Here is a 15,318-nt window from a genome sequence, read left to right as displayed (position 1 = left end):
CTTTTCAAGAACTTAAATAATCTCTTCTCCTAAAATTTCTCCAAAACTATCTCCCCCACTTTCTCCAAAATTATCTCTAATTCCTATTTATCTTCTAAATTATCTCTAATTCCAATTTATCTCCAAAATTATCTCTAGAGTATATCTCTCCTAAATTATCTCCATTACCTATTTATCCTCTCCCCTACTTTTTATCTATATCTATCTCAAAAAACTTTGGATTAAAAAAGTTAAGAATTATTTAAATTCTAACAAAATTATATAATAGCTTTAAAATATTTATTAAAAACACAAAAAATAATTTTATATTTTTATAAAACATATCACAAAATTATGTACTAACAATTTAAATTATGTTTTTCTGGATTATTAATTTAAATGTTTTTAAAATATTTAATAATATGTAATATCTTTAAATAAATAAAATTCAAATAATTTTATAGATTATTTAAATATTTATCATGACTAGATTTTAAATGGTTAAAATAACAGAATTATGTAATAAATTAAAAAAAAATCTTCAAAGTAGAAAAATAATTATAGCATAATATTGTAAATAACTAATTTCACTTATATCAAGTAATAATTCAATAAAATAATATTTATAAATAATAATTTTAAACTCTTAATTTGTATTTATTATATAATTATATTAAAATTAATATTTATTATATTTCAGTAATTATTTATTGTTTTCGTGATAGATGTATTTTCAATGATTATTTATAAATTTATTTTGTTTTGTTATTTAACAGAAATTTCCAATAATCATTGGAGATTAAACTACTATTATTGAATTTTTTAAATTTAATTTATTGTACTTATTGTATTTTTGTTATAACTTATTGGTTAATTAATATTTATTAGAGATTTAACTATTATTTAAGATTATACTATTTATTGACTAAGTTAATATATTTTTAGTACTTATTGTATTTTTGTAATTATTGTATTTTTCACTATCAATATATTTTCAATAATTGTGTATTTTCGTTATAAATTTTCAATAATTATTGAAGATTAAACTATTGGCATTTATCTTTAAATAAATAAAATTCAAATAAATAATTTAAAATTTTATCATAACTAGATTTTAAATAGTTAAAATAACAGAATTATGTAATAAATTTAAAAGATTTCTCCAAAGTAAAAAATAATAATTATAACATAAAATTCAAATAAATAATAATTTAATATATTATAAAGTTAATAATGAAATTATGTAACAATAGTATAAATTATGATTATATGGATAATTAAATTCAATAAATAATTTATATTTTCAAATTTAAATATTAGTACACAACGGAGATGTGCTGTGGGACATTGTGGGGGGCAATCTCGTGGGGGGCTGATTTGAACTCATATTTGTAGGAAGGTTTCCAAATGAAAAAATAAAAGTAAAAAAATATTGGGCATGCAAATAGAAATGATTGGAGTGAAGCAGGGCAGTGGGTTGGGATTTCTAGCCCCATTAGATTATCGGGTGGCAATGGAGTGGTCAGAAATATTACCATTATTGATTTACAAAAATACCAAATTTTCCAAAATTATGAAAATTAATTGACAAAAAACTCAATTACCAAAAAAACAAAAAAAATTAGTAATTTCTATTAAATTAAATTACCAAAATTACCGAAATATTTTTTGATAAATTAATTATAAATTTACCAAAATCACCCCTAATCTGATTTTTTTTTTAGTAAGACGACATTCGTTTGGATTCAAGCAAACTAGAAATTTAGTTAGAGTTTGCAATCATTTTGGTACTTGCAACACAATTAAAGGAAAATTTGCAACCTATTGCTAAATTTGGTTCAGAAAATGGCTACACTTTTTTTTGGTTGATGAAATTATCAAGAAAGTTGTACCCCTTTTGCATTTGTTCTATCTTTTGCATGTCAACCAATAAAAAAACGTTAAACTTATAGAGAGGTTTGAACTCTTTACAAGTTACAACCAAACAGGCAAGTACAACGTTAAACTTATAGAGAGGTTTGTCCTATGGCCCTAGGCATGGCCTCTCATGTGCACTCGCTCATTTTAACGGTTCTAGTTTAAAGATAGCTTGGCCTTTTCAGAACCCTCAGCTAATTTGACTGTAGGAGTTTTCGCCCCCTAGACCACATCCTGGTGATGACCCTCATCCTCTTCATCTCAGAAGTGATAAAACTGTATTATCTCCGGATTTGGCAGCAAGGCTATCTTTTTTACGTCAACCAAACAAACGATAGTAAACGTATAATGAATTACTCTTTATAAACCAAACGAGGCCTGTGCAAATATTAGTGAAAAACCTGACCAACTTTGCACCCAAAACAAGTAGAGCCCTAAGGGTATTAGCTAGCATTATAATTTATAATTTGAACAAGGAAACAAGGTTTTGAAAGTGCCTAAGTCTTTACAGCCAAACAAGAGGCATGTGCATATCTAAGTGAAAAACCTAACCAACTTTGCCTTCTTTCGTTTTACCATAAAGTATTCCCTTCCCTTTTTCAGTTTTTCGGATCTTTTATCGAACAGAAAAGATTCCTTGGATGAGGTCAAAGTATTCGTGACAAAAAACAAAAAAACCTAGAAAATAGAGCAAAAGAATTTTTGAATTTTTGTTCCTGTGTTAGGCTTAAAATCTAAGCTAGAAGTTCGATTCTTGAAATTTTCGGTCACTTCGGATTTTAAATCGAGAGCAGAAAGATTGAAATCCTTGCCGTTGTAACAGGAAAATTTGGATTAGCACTCCGGGAAACAGACGTCAGCAGTTGGGCTGCAGAAAATAGGGATTTCGGTCTTCCATCACGAGAAGAAAAGAAGAATAAAGAAGCTTAGAGATCAAAGTTTTTTGACAATTGGCATCGTTGTTAAGTATTAATGGAGAAAAAAAAATTTAATTTTCTCTCCACTACTCCTCAAATTTTAAAAATAAAACTCAATTGATGAAAACCTTCAACAACTATAACTTGCTCCACACTCTCTCACTGTCACCGTCGCCGCCATTGTAATTTGCTCTATACCCTTTAGTTCTATCCTTTGCTGCTTGTTGCTTACTCGAAGCTATTGGAACTTCTTGGTTTCAAATAAAGGAAAATGATTGTTGGGGCTAAGAAAGTAAAGGGAGACACGGGGCGGTGAGGGAAGTGGTTGGAGACTAACCTGTGCAACCTTCTATTATCTCAGACCCTTTTAGGATGTACTCAGCTCCTTCTTCTGGATAGAACATGTCATTCTCTGCGAAGTTGTTCTACACCTAACCATTCTTATAGTTGAATAAACATGTCATTCTCTCAGAACTGTAAGATGATCTATGACATCTTTGTCCACAAAAATCATCAGCACGGGCTGATAAAAGTTGATATGACTGCTCTGAGCCATCCATTGTGATGCAAAATCATCAGTGTAGTAGGCAGGCAACTAACTCTAACTGAGTCTAGTATATAAAATCCAAAACTACAGAAATCTCCTACTCAAACTGATGAAAAGGACCACTTGTAATGTTCATCTTCTGCAGCTTACACAAACCCTCTCCCAGTTCCATCATTGCTCCTCTATGATTCTGGTTAAAGAGGTGATGAAACTCTATGCCACATTGCAGAATCCCATGGATCAGGGTTCATCTCGGCTCCTTTGCCTTGTTCCATAGAGCTTTGGGAAACTTGTGGCACTTGTAGTAATCCCTATTGTTAGAGTGAAAACGCTTCATTGAAGTTACAGTTCTCACCCTCTTCCTCATCTTCACATAAATATGTACTCCTATGGTTAGTCGATTTCCTAAATTATAGGGGTACCTTAAGAAATTTGTCCAAAATAAAAAATATTGGGTACATCTCTAATATTATACATTCATTATATTGAACAAAAATGTGAGTTATACATAAAAAATAATTTTGTCAATGATGAAAATGTAATACAAAATTTAAAGTCAATCTAGAAATCAAACTATTTTCCTTTTTGGCAAGGTGGGTTCGTGGTTTGGGTCAAATGGATTAATCAAGGATATGATACTTAAATAATAAATCTTTAAAAAATAAAAAGTACAAGTAATCAAAAGAATATGAAAAATTATATAATAATTATGTCAAACAACAATTAAATATGATAAGTAAAAATTATCTATATAATGTAGATAAAATATATAATTTAAAACTGATCCAAAAGCAAAGCTATTTTTTATCTAAATGGTGAGTCAATTAGGGGTGCTCACGATTCATTTAACTGAACCGTAGGGTTATTTTTTGAACCGAACCGACCTGTTTGGTTTTTCGAGTATCCGAATTGATACAACAGGTTAACCGATCGATCGGTTAATAGGTGGACCGGTTAACCATGCTTTGGTTTTTTATTTTTTTATACAACTCAAAATTTAAAAAAAAAAGGGGAAAAACTTTCCCTAATCCCTAATCGGAGGCCATCGGTTGGTCTAGCCCATTAGGGAAGAATCAGAGAGATGAGAGAAAGTGACTGAGAGAGAGAGAAGTACTTACTATCGATTCTAAATCACCAATCTTCTACTAATATGCAACTATTTCAACATAGAAAAGAAACACTATCAATGAGAGAAAGAAATAACCTTGATTGTTAACCTAAAACGACTTTAAAACCCTACTATCTCAATTAACGAAACAATCAAGGGCACTCGTAAAAAAACTAATGCTCAATCGAATCTCCTAGCATCTGAGGCGTGATGGAGGGAAGAATGCACCAGACATTTGATGGCAAGGTACCAAAACCGGAGATCATGGAGGATGATCTAGGAAGCATTGAGGAGATGGAAGGCCTGGCAGTAATGACGACCTAGGTAGAGAGGATGTGCCTGCATGTAGATGTTAGCGGGGTCGGATGTAAAGGCAACAACCTTATCAGCGAAGAAGATGGCCGAGGAGTAGAGATGCTCGCCCAAAGGCCATCGGTCTGTTGGGGAAGAATAAGAGAGATGAAAGGGAATAGATGTGAGAGAGGGAAAGGCCCGAAAGTTAAAAACTTAAAATCAAAACCACAATTCAATTTTAAAAAATATAACATATAAATTATATATTATTAGTATATATAATTTATTATATATACTAATAATATATATAAATTAGTATATAATTTAAAATTTTCATTTTTATTTTTATTATAAATTAGTATATAATTTATTTTTATTATATATACTAATAATATATATAAATTAGTATATAATTTAAAACCACAGTTCGGTTAATCATCCATTTTTATTTTTATTATTATAATTTAAAATTTTCATGTACAAAGAACATGTACATTTACTAGTACGAAATTTGTAGATCAACGATTTACACTCAGTACATTTGCACTCTTATACATTTACACCCGTGCAAATTTGCATTACAAATAGAGCCATAGGAAAAGATATGATGTATATAAGGATGCAAATAATTAGGTTGCATGAGTAGAAGAGTTTCAACTACACCCAAGCCCTAGTGCATTCAAATTTAGTAAATGTTCAACCCAATGAGATTGTACCTCTGGGGGATGTCAGCCCATTCCCACCGATACCTTAGCTTTGGCCAATACGCATAAAGAAATTTTTTTTCTCGTAGATTCATGTCATACTACTTTCAAAGTAATTAGTGAACTAAATGCTATTATTTGTAACATTTTCACCTCCCATCTCCATGAATTCTAAAAATTCACCTTTTTAGTCGTAAGCATTTTTACCCCACTTTTTTTCTCTTGCATTTTTTAAAGATAAAAGTACTAAAAAAACATTAAAAATTTGGAGAAACAAATGGGTTGGTGACTTTACTCTTATTGGGGATGCTAAGCAGAATGTAATTGAAAATTATAACCTTTTGGTGTCTGAGGTCATTGACCTTCGAATTATGGTTGTTTATAGTTCATGGCAAAAAATTTAAATAGTTTTTATTTTATTTATCCTTAAGGATGATAGGTTGATCTAAAAGCTTAATCTGAATGATAAATTTTCTATGAGCTTTGCTTACAATGGGAGAGTGTGCTACCAACATTGGTGAATACCTACATCCTAGAAAGCTTGCAAAAACCCAAAACGGTAAAAAAGTTAGGAAGCTTCCTTATCTTTCTACAAAAATCTTTCGTTTAATAACCCAATAGACCATAATAGACCAAGATACTTTGCCAAAAGGACTTGATCTTTAAAGACAAGACCCAATATATAGTTCAATATGTCTTTTGGCCACTTGGGGAAGATCTTTCTAAAAAGACTTACTAAACAATGCCAAAGTCTTAAGTAATAGGTCAATCCCCATCCTAGCCTAACTTACCAAACCTTCAATTATTTTTGGGGAGTTCAATTATGCTATAACTATTGAGTTAGGGACCATTTTGGAGATAAATCTTGAATACCCATTAAGGGGCTGTTTGGCATCCTTATTGTTTTCTGGAGCAACGGCGCCACATGAGTGTCACATCGGAAAAAAACAGTGCTCCAGGAAACACATTTGTTTGGAACCGTTTTTCCATAAAAAACAGTGCTCCAAGCCATGCCTTGAAAATTTGGAAGTCATGGTTTGGAGCAACGCCAAATTTGACGTTTTCTAAAGTTGCAGCTCGTTGCTGCCAAAAGGGCAGTGATGTGGCACTAGATAATGGGTACCAGTGCTGAAAATGTTTCCTGGAGCAATGATACTAAATAGAAAAAGTTGTTGCTCCAGGAAATGTCCTACCTGACAGCAACGATTCCAAACAAAAATAAGAGCACCCCAAGCCACACATCAGCAGCACCGTTTGTCGCCCTTGATCGCACAATCAAAATAAACTTTGATGCATTGCACCTATCCAATGGTCAACGTTCGATTGCTTGTATTGCGTGTGATCACCTCAGGTCAGTCCTTGATGCTAAGAAAATATGTGCTTCTATTAATTAGGCGGAAGCTCAGGCAGTGTGAGAAGAGTGTGACCTTGCTCTTAACTTTAGAAATCATCCAATCAATGTGGAGGGTGATTTTAAACTAGTGATAGATTGTTTATTGAAGAATTGGATCCGTGGGGCTTAAGGAATGTCATCGAAGATTGTCTGCTTGTAAACAAGTTGCTGGAGAATGGAGTTGTGTTTGATCATGAGTTTCATGAAACAAACCAAATTACAGATTTTCTTACAGTCTTACTCGTGAAGCCAAATTTGTTATTTCCTTGGATGTATCTCATCTTCTTTATAGTATTTAGATTTTATTTGTTTTTGTGATTTCAGGGGTCATATTTCCCCTTGCTTGTGTAACTTTTCCTTGTTTTACAAAAAAAAAAAATTCTTCTTTCTTTAGCCACCGAAAGATTTATGAATTCAATTGTCATTAATTGAAACGTGTATTAGCAATTTTTAGCATTAATATAGTGCTGTATTTATTATATTAGAAATTCTATTTAATACAACCATCTAGAGACAAAAGTTGATGTAAGAGTAGTAGGCACACTTTGGTAGTAATTTTCATAATTTTCTTTATATTTTTTAAAGTTTGAGAATACAAAGTACATGAAGGCATTTATTTAACGTGTTTTCTACCTTTAAAAAATATAAAGTAAAAGTACAAAAAACACAAAAAAGCATAAAGTTAGTTTTTAAAACTTCATGCCTTTTAGCCCTGTAACAAACTTTATACTTTCTAAAACATGTGCATCAATCACACTATGATGTTTATACACCTCGCCACGATGTGTCATAAACACATTAATGTATTTAATGGCATAGTATCATTGGCTTAACTTCAGGTGCCATGTGGCATCCTTATATATTGCCATACTGCCATGTAGTATCCACATGTCATTGGTCAAACATTCAAATGCCATGTGGCATATATGGATAACATGTGGCATCTAAACATAATTAATGACAATTGTGTACTATGTGCCATTCATCTATGCAACCATCCAACATGTCATATCATTTATTTACCTTCAAATGCCATGTGTCGTTCATTTATGTTGCCACATGGCATGTAATATCATTGACTTACATTCAAATGCCATGTGGCATCTATATGTCAATGACCCTATATGCAAATGCCATGTGCATCCATATATGATGCCAAGTGGAATATAAACGTATAAAATATTTTTTGTATCCAAACGTCACCATTTACTTTGAAAAAACATGTTTTTGAAAAAAAAATTACATCCAAATGGTTTTTGAACAAAAAAGTATAAAACCAAAAGTATACCCCGTACTTTGTACTTTCATGATGTTGAAAGTACAAAACACGAATACAAACAAACATGGCCTCAAATATCTAATAATACATTCAAAATGAATAAATCAATTAAATTTGCTAGTTCATTCATACCAAAATATTTTATATATTAGATGGCAAAAAAATAATAATTCAAAGTATTAATTCACTTCAAATTTTATTTTTTATCAATTCAGTATTCATTCATTTGATTGGGGAATTAATTTAATAAAAGATAAATATAATGTTTGAGGAAATGGCTCAAACATGACACCAGAGATACTTGAAACCAATGAACCGATATCATAAATGTGGTAACCAATTGGGTCATATTTGTAAAAATTCAAGGGAGGGGTTGGTTTTGATTGGTCAAAGCCCCTCTTGTATCTAGGGGTGAGCATTATCCAATTAAAACTAAAAAACTGAACCAAAAATTTTAGCTTTGGTTTTGATTTTTAGAATTATAAATTTGGTTAACTAAAAAAAAACAAATTAGCTGAACTTTACTATATAATATATAATATATTTATATATTAATATATAATATAATAAAATTTCATTTCACAATATATATAATCATGTATTATATATTATATGTTTTAATATATAATAGATAATATATATATAATATTATTGAAATTCGATTTTAACCAAAAATTTTGGTTTTGGTTTATTCAGTTCTGTTTTTAACTGAATAAACCAAATGCTCATCCCTATTTGTATCATGTCTTTCTGGTAGCATATATTTCCTTGTAAGATAAAAAGGATTCATGGCTTTTTTTTGCATATTAAATGAGCAAGCATCAACATTTGGAAAATTCAATTATGTTTAGAAAACAATTGTAAATTAAATGCATGTGAGTTTTTTTTTTTTTTTCAAATTTTCAACCAAACTTCACTTAATAATATCCAAAAAGTAATTTGCTTTACTCTTTCACTTTATATCTCCTTTTTTACACTATTTTTGCAGCAAACTCACTTTCTCTTCTCACAATTCCTCCAATAAACCCTCTTTCATGTACAAATAATTTAATCAACAAAATGGTAAAATAAAAATAGTATTATAGAAAATGAATAATTTTTGAGATTCTAAAATTCTTCACACAGATCCTAGTAGTTTTGGAGAGAGAATAGAGCTGGTATTTGTTGTGCTTCTTGAATTTCAAACAATCTTTGCATTATTAAAATACTAGTAGATGTGCATGTGCGTTGCACATGGAAATTTTAGATAATAATAATTGAAATATCAAAAACAATATCAAAGATGTGCCTAGATTTTTTTAATTTCTTCTATAATCTGTTATATTTATATTTATTTTAATTTTTTATTATTTAGTGATGCCACTTATATCTTGTATAACATGATGAATGTATAATATCAGGGATGCCTCCTAATTTTTCTACAAACTAGCTTTTTCCTTTTTAGTATTTCTATTTATTTTTCATTTTTATTATTTAATTGTGACATCATAGGTTAGCTTAGAGTATTGAGTTATTGAACCATTCCCTGAATATAAAACATTTTACTTTTGGAGACAATTTTAAATTTTGTATTTTATTACATCGTTAATAAAAATAATTCTCATTTATCAAACTTATATTTTCTTTTAATATGAATTAATACATAATATTAAAGATGTAAATTTTCTATAGTTTTTCTATTTAAAAAAATATTTAACTATGAGATATGGGCAGATCCAATGCTATGAATATTTGAATCATTGAGTCGCCACTCAAGGAGGAAAATGGTTTCATTTATAGATCAATTTTAAATTTTGTATCCCATTTTCATCATTAATAAGAATACATTTTATTTATTATACGTAATTTTGTTTGATATGGAAAGTATATAATATTAGAGATATACCTAAAATTTTCTATTTTTTATTTTTATTTTTATATATTTTTAAATTTTTAATATTTAATTATGACATCATAGACTCACCTATCTGACCCAAACAGTAGAGCTACTTACTTGCCAATTAGAAAAATCGATTTAGTTTTTAGTTGATTTTAAAAATATAGGTCTTATATTACTAATATCAATGTCCATTGATTTAATGATGATAGATAACAATACCTTAAATATAGGGTTCAATGAGAGAGAATGAGAGTAAATGCATTAGATATGGGATTTAATGAGGGAATGAAATGCACTAAAAAGTAACATCCAAATTATAATTTTTGTCATCACAATAGATAGTGACCAAATTCAAAAAGATGGGTGTTTTAGTCCAAAACATCCATAAACCATGGGAAGCTATTCACACCTTTAGTAGTATAGATAGATAAATAGATATAGATGTACATCTAAAATGTTAAAGTAAAGTTGAAATCTTTTTTCTAGAAATTGACTCTTAACTAAACACACTAAAACCAAAATCTTTGGATTTTAGGCATTCCAATTCCAATACAAGTTGTTACATAATTAAAATATTTCCATATCTCACAAGCTTCTACAATTGATCTCATATTCAAGAACCAATAAATTGCACTCTTAGCCATAATTTTTGATAGACAATATCAAAATGCTCTCTTTGTTTTTACAAATAGTTAAAAAAGAAGAAGAAGAAGAAGAAGAATGCATTATTACAGGAGTGGCATGAATGAACAAACAAATAATTATCAAAAAACAAATTTCAATTGTCAATAATCATTTTGGACTTTACGCCATTGGATGCCAATCATAAAGCAACAATCGCCATCTCCTCCTCCCCCCACCCCCTCAAAAAAAAAAAAAAGAAGAAGAAGAAGAAAAGAAACTATTGAAGATTAATCAGTTTTATGTTGGTTTTTTTAGTAGTTGTTTTATGTTAATTGTTAGATAGAAGGTGGAGACCACAGTATTACGTGAGTCCTAATTTTATTATGTTTTTGGGTCTTATATAGGCGGTTTTATGTTATGCTGCCCTATAAGGGCATACTTGTCTTTGTACTGTTCTATTATTTTTAGTATAAATAATAAGTGAAGGGGGTGGATACATTATTGGTCTCTTTTCTTTCAGGATCTCTTCTTCTCCTTCTTTCCTCCTTCTCTCTTCAAGAAACCACTTTTCTATTTATATTTTTTAAGTTCAGCAGATTTCTACTTGGTATCAGACCACCGGGTAGGATTCTTGAAGCATTTTCATATAGCCCTAGACCTTCCGACTGCATGAAGTAACAAAGGGGTGGTCGATCTGCTATATATTGCCCAGTTCTTGGATTTTTTCGTGGGATCCAGTCATTAAGAAGGAGATCTACTGTTCAACATCAAAATCAGGAAGAACTGAACTGCGGGGAAGAGTCCCAAAAAAAGTTGGACTCTTTGCTTTTTATCTAATCTTGGGCACCCAGGTATTGTTAGTTTTCTTTTGATATTCTGAAGAGGGCAATTAAGTTTCTGGATTTTCTAAGCCTCCTGGAGTGATCAATTCACTATTCTCTCTGTTGAGAGGCGTGAGGAGGAGAGAGATTTCTCTTCAGATAAGGTTTTCTTCTTCTAGAAGGGTTGATTTTTGTGTGATATTAAATTATTTTTAGAAGGTCTCCAATCTATTTTTTCTTATTGTTGAACTGTTTGAAGTAAGACGGAGAGTTGGAATACCGAGGTGAAATCCACCGGTACTATGGGACTTAGTGTTGGAGGTAATAGTGATATTTTTGGATATGGAATCATTACTACAGTAAAGCCTGATGGTACAAATTATTTAGAGAGGGCACAATCAGTGAATATGGCTATTGGTGGCCATGAAAAATTAGAGTACATCACTAGGGAGGAGAAGAAACCTGATACAGACTCTTTCCGATGGGTGCATGAAAATTACATGGTAATGTCCTAGCTATGTAATTCTATGTTACCCCATATTGCAAAATATTTCCTATGGGCTAATACTGCTAAGGAGATTTGCGATGGAGTGACTGAAACATACTCCCAGAAGCAAAATGAAGCCAAAGCCTATCAGTTAAGGAATCAGATGATAAGTATGAAATAGGGAAGAAAACCCCTTGTTGTGTATTTCTCCATGCTAAAAACCCTTTGGCAGGAAATAGATCACTTATAAACTATGGTATGAGAAAGTGTAAATGATACAACAACCTATCATAGACTAGTAGAGAAGAATAGGGTTTTTGAGTTCTTGGCAAGGCTGAACCTTCATTTTGAAATTGTTAGGCAACATATTCTTTCTAGGGAGAGTGTGACACTCTCTCAAGCTTATGCCTTTGTCTTTGGGGAGGAGAGTAGGAGGAATGTAATGCTAAGATACACTGGGATCGATCAGTCGGCTATGGTTAGTACAACCAAACCTAAGTCGAATGGAGATAGGGGAGTAGTGAGACTAGAAGGGAAGATAAGAAAGACTCGGTGTATGATTATTATAAGAAGCCTAAGTATACCAGGGACACTTGTTGGAAGCTTCATCCAAATCTTATGCCTGCCCAGATAAAAAAAAAAGAAGGGAAATGCAAATTTTGCCACTACAGGAGACTCTTCGGCCACTCATTCCCAAACTGATTGGGAATCCATTGCAGTAGCAATAGTAAGAACAAAAATGGAGAGGTTTGCACATCTTATGAGTAAGAAAGATTCACCTATCTCTGGCCTTCCAGATGGATAGCAGAATGCATGAGCCAACTACACCACTTCTTTTGCACATACAAGTAGTTCATATGCAACTGCAGATTTGACATCCAACTTCAAGTAAGGAGAGTTCATCCTGGATTATAGACTTAGGAGCACTTGAGCACATGACTAATGCCCTACCATTTTCAGTTCCTACCAGTTGTGCTTTGGTAGAGACAGAGTCTCTATACCAGATGGTTCACATGTTCCCATTACTAGGAAAGGGACAGTTAGAGTGACCAATGATATAACTTTATCTTCTGTCTTACATATCCCTAGAATTCATACCAACCTGCTTTCTATTAGTTCTTGGACAAAAAAAATTGAACTGTTCCATGACATTTTTTCCTGGTAATTGTGTTTTGCAGGATCTAGAGTCAAAGAAGATGATTAGGAGTGGTCGTGATGTGAATGGAGTCTACCTTCTATATGAGATTTCGAGACATCAGGTCCATCATGTTAGCAATAGCAGTAGTAGTGGGTCAGATTCAATGAACCATATTATGCTTTGGCATAATCGCTTGGGACATCTTTCTTTTAGTTCTTTGAAATTTCTTTTCCCAAAGTTGTTTGAATCTGTTTAGTTATCTACCTTGAAGAGTGAGAGTTGACAATTAGGAAAGCATTGTAGATAGTCTTTTAAAACAAATAATAAAAAAGTACTTTTATTTTTAATATTGTTCACACAGATTTATGGAGGCAATATCATATCGCTTCCATAGGAGGATACTATTACTTTCTCTTGTTTGTGGATGATTATACACAATATTCTTGGATATATTTGATGAGATTCCTAACATGGTACGACAGCTTTGCCAGATGGTTCTGACACAATTTGGAGTGAAAACTAAGGCCTTTAGATCATATCATGCCATAGAGTACTTTGAGAATGACCTAACCATGTATTTCTTAGAACATTGTGTAATTCATCAGAGGAGTTGTGTATATACACTGCAACAGAATGGAGTATCTAAGTGGAAAAGCATATACATTGTGGAGGTGGCAAGAAGTCTTCTGGTGTGTGTTTCAGTTCTTGTGCATTTCTAGGGAGATGTAGTTCTTATAGTCGTGCATTTGATTAACTGTGTTCCTTTACGGACATTGGGGTTTAAGGTGTCATTTAGTTTTCTTTTTCCAAATGGAGAGATATTTCACATACCTTTGAGGGCTTTTTGTTGTGTTTCTTTTGTTCACATTCTTGGCCCCCATCGCAAGAAATTGGATCCTAAGGCCAAGTTGGGAATGTGTGACATTTTCTCCCAACTTGAGGGAGAGTTGAAGATTAATCAGTTCTATGTTGTTTTTCTGAGTAGATGTTTTATGTTAGTTGTTAGATAGGAGGTAGGGACTACAGTAGTTATGTGAGTCCAAATTTTATTATGCTTTTGGGTCTTATATGGGTTGTTTTATGTTATGTCACCCTATAAGAGCATAGTTGTCTTTGTATTGCTCTATTATTTTTAGTATAAATAATAAGTGAAGTGAGTGGCCACATTATTGCTCTATTTTCTTTCAGAATCTCTTCTTCTCTTATTCTCCTTCTCTCCTTCTCTCTTCAAGAAACCACTTTTCTGTTCATATTTTTTAAGTTCAGCAGATTTATACTAAAATCATTGTCTAATTCTCTCTCTCTCTCTCCATTCACAATTTTGCTTTTATCTCCTTTTCTGTTTTATGTTTTCTAGTTTCACATAATGGCCATTGCCGCAACGGACCAAAGCAAAAGCGAGGTTCCCATCTCAAAAGAATACCTTTATTTTTTTTCTTCACTACATTGCACTCCAACATCATGCCTCTTAAAGAACCAATGTCATTTTATGGCTTGAACCTTGAACTTGATTGTTTTGTGAAAATTTCAGTTTGTTGTTGCTTTGGTCCACCACAACAATGTTATTTTTTTTTCCAGTGTGACTTGTTGCAAGTGGGGGGATGGGAGAGAGAGAGTAAATGAGAAAGGAATACGAATGATCCTCTAGATATTATTTAGGGTAATTTGGTCAAAAGTTACCCAGTTACCATATTTACAATTACTTTTTAGGCAAAAGAGATTTTGTCAATTTAGAAAAATTCACTAATATTTTTTCAAAAAGTCCTATGTTTATTCCATATTTGTTAATTATTATACTGCATACACTAAAACAATTAGTTCAAAAAATAATTAACACAACATTAATCTATATTAGCCCATAAGTTATAATTTATTCCATATTTGTTAATTATTATACTGCATACACTAAAACAATTAGTTCAAAAAATAATTAACACAACATTAATCTATATTAGCCCATAAGTCATAATTTAGAAATACAACATTTGATAAATTTACAAAAAAAAAAAGCAAAAAAAAGTTATTCTTAAAGTACCCCTATAGTTTAGGAAATTGAATAACTCTACCTTCATTGTTTACATATTGTGTTAAACTATCCTTATGTTTCTTATCAATTGTCTAAAACTTTTCTTATCATTAACTTTTCATCACGCTACATTCACATGTGACATCACATGACTGATATATATTTTTAAATTACTAAATTACCCTATTTAAATTTTGAAGAAATC

This window comes from Nelumbo lutea, chromosome 3 (assembly GCF_056320005.1).
Source record: "Nelumbo lutea isolate HS-2025 chromosome 3, American lotus-T2T, whole genome shotgun sequence".
In the NCBI taxonomy this organism is placed as follows: Eukaryota; Viridiplantae; Streptophyta; class Magnoliopsida; order Proteales; family Nelumbonaceae; genus Nelumbo; species Nelumbo lutea.
Note: the sequence above shows the minus strand (reverse complement) of the source record.